Genomic DNA, 2,679 nt, shown 5'->3' with positions numbered 1-2,679 from the left:
TTTTTGAGATGGAGTCTAGCTCCGTCGCCCAGGATGGAGTGCAGTGGCACCATGTTGGCTCACTGCAACCTCCGTCTCCTGGGTTCAAGCAATTCTTTCTCAGCCTCCTGAGTAGCTGGCACTACAGGTGCCCGCCACCATGGTCGGCTAGTTTTTGTATTTTTAGTAGAGACAAGGTTTCACCATGTTGGTCAGGCTGGTCTCGAACTCCTGACCTCAGGTGATCCGCCCGCTTCTGCCTCTCAAAGTGTGGGATTATAGGCGTGAGCCACAGCACCCGGCCATGCATTTCTATTATTTATTTATTTATTTTTGAGACAGAGGCTTGCACTGTTGCCCAGGCTGGAGTGCAGTGGCATAATCTTGGCTCACTGCAACCTCTGCCTCCTGGGTTCAAACGATTATCCCGCCTCAGCCTCCCGAGTAGGTGGGCTCACAGGCCTACACCACCACGCCCGGCTAATTTTTGTATTTTTAGTAGAGACGAGGTTTTACCATATTGGCCAGGCTGGTCTTGAACTCCCGGCTTCAGGTGATTCACCTGCCTCGGCCTCCCAAAGTGTCAGGATTACAGGTGTGAGCCATCATGCCCAACCTATTGTGTTTTTTCTTTTTCAAAACTTGTCACTGTGAGGTCATGCAAAAACTTCAAAATATTTATGTAGGCAAATATTTTTCTTTTTTTAATAATAGTTCTGGGCTTCCTGTCTTGCTTTAAATTTCTGCCTCACTGGCCAGTAATCCCAGCACTTTTGGGAGGCTGAGGCGGGCAGATCACCAAGTCAAGATATGGAGACCATCCTGGCCAACACAGTGAAACCCCGTTTCTACTAAAATACGAAAAATTAGCTGGGCGTGGTGGTGCGCACCTGTAGTCCCAGCTACTCGAGAGGCTGAGGCAGGGGAATCCCTTGAACTCAGGAGGCGGAAGTTGCAGTGAGCTGAGATCGTGTCACTGTACTCCAGCCTGGCGACAGAGCAAGACTCTGTCTCAAAAAAGAAAAAAAAAAAAAAAATTAGGCGTGTGTGGTGGTGGACACCTGTAATCCCAGCTACTCTGGAGGCTGAGGCAGGAGAATTGCTTGAACCTGGGAGGTGGAGCTTGCCATGAGCTGAGATGGTGCCACTGCACTCCAGCCTGGGCAACACAATGAGACTCTGTCTCAAAAAAATTTGTTTTTTCCTCTTAAGTTTTTGTTTTGTAAATTTTTGTATTTTTAAATTCTGGATTTTTTTTTTCTTCTTCTTCCCAGACAGGGTCTTGCTCTATTTCCCAGGCTGGAGTGCAGTGGCGCTATTGCACTATCTCGAGTAACACCAGCCTCGACTTCCCAGGCTCATGTGATCCTCCCACCTCAGCCTCCCAAGTAGCTGGGACAACAGATGCACATCACCACACTCACGTCACTTTTGTTAGTCTCGCTATCTTGCCCAGGCTGGTTTTGAACTCCTGGGCTCAAGTGATCTGTCCACTTCGGCCTCCTAAAGTGTTGGTATTACAGGTGTGAGCCACCACTCCCAGCCTCTTCTGGAATTTATTTTTGAATGTTCTTGCTTTAAATGGAAAGTCAATTAAAACCAGGATCATTGGCCGGGCGCGGTGGCTCGTGTCTGTAATCCCAGCACTTTGGGAGGCCGAAGCGGGCGGATCACCTGAGGTCGGGAGTTCGAGAAAACCCGTCTCTACGAAAGATACAAAATTAGCCGGGCGTGGTGGCGCATGCCTGTAATCCCAGCTACTCAGGAAGGTTGAGGCAGGAGAATCGCTTGAACCAGAGAGGCGGAGGTTGCGGTGAGCCAAGATCGTGCCATTGCACTCCAGCCTGGGCAACAGCAGCAAAACTCTAATTCAAAATATATAAATAAATAAATACATAAATAAAACCAAAATAAAAAAAAAAACTAGGATCATTTCTCAAATAAACTATTGGTTTGTCACTTAATTGATTTGTCACGTTTGCTTTTTATTATATTGTACTTCTAGATTTTATCCCTGACTACTCAACTGTTTGTCCAGGGTAACATAGGAGCATTACGTTAGAATATAGTAGCGTTGGAGTGGGTTAAAATGTTGGTTCTCGGTAAGTAAAATTTATGTGTCCCACCAGAAAGAGGACTGTGATATTTCGTGGTTGAGGTCATAGGTAACAGGAGACAAGGTAGGCAAAAAGGGGTAAAGTTTAAGGCTCTGCAGACAAATGTTAGGTGCTGTTATTGCAAAATTGAACAAAGAACAAGAATCTTGGGCTTGAAACGCTGGACTTTTCCCTTGAAACAACCATTCACAGTATAGGGACTGAAGGGTCAGCTGTGAGGCAGCCGAGCTAGCGCCCTATCCCCACAAAGGGAGTAAAAGACCACGACAGGTAGCGGGAAAAAAATAAGTGCTGCGTCCAAGAATTCAGGAGTCAGTCCATGTCGCAGAACAGGGAGAAGGACTGGGAAGAAAAGGCTAGCAAGGAACCTAGGAACAGAGGAGTCTCTCGGGAGGAGGTTATGGAAGGCGCAGCGGGCGATGGGTCTCTCCTGAAGGCGGCTTGCCGGGGATTCCCTATTCCGCAGGCCTCTGGGAGACGCAGAGAGTTAGGAAAGGCCGTGCAGCAGCGTCGCAGCCCGGCTGGCAGCGGGAGAGGGATAGGCAGTGAGGCCTCTCCCCACGCCCTGCCAGCCCAGCTGCCG

Source organism: Mandrillus leucophaeus, unplaced genomic scaffold (assembly GCF_000951045.1).
Source record: "Mandrillus leucophaeus isolate KB7577 unplaced genomic scaffold, Mleu.le_1.0 Scaffold573, whole genome shotgun sequence".
In the NCBI taxonomy this organism is placed as follows: Eukaryota; Metazoa; Chordata; class Mammalia; order Primates; family Cercopithecidae; genus Mandrillus; species Mandrillus leucophaeus.
This window is presented reverse-complemented; position numbering follows the sequence as displayed.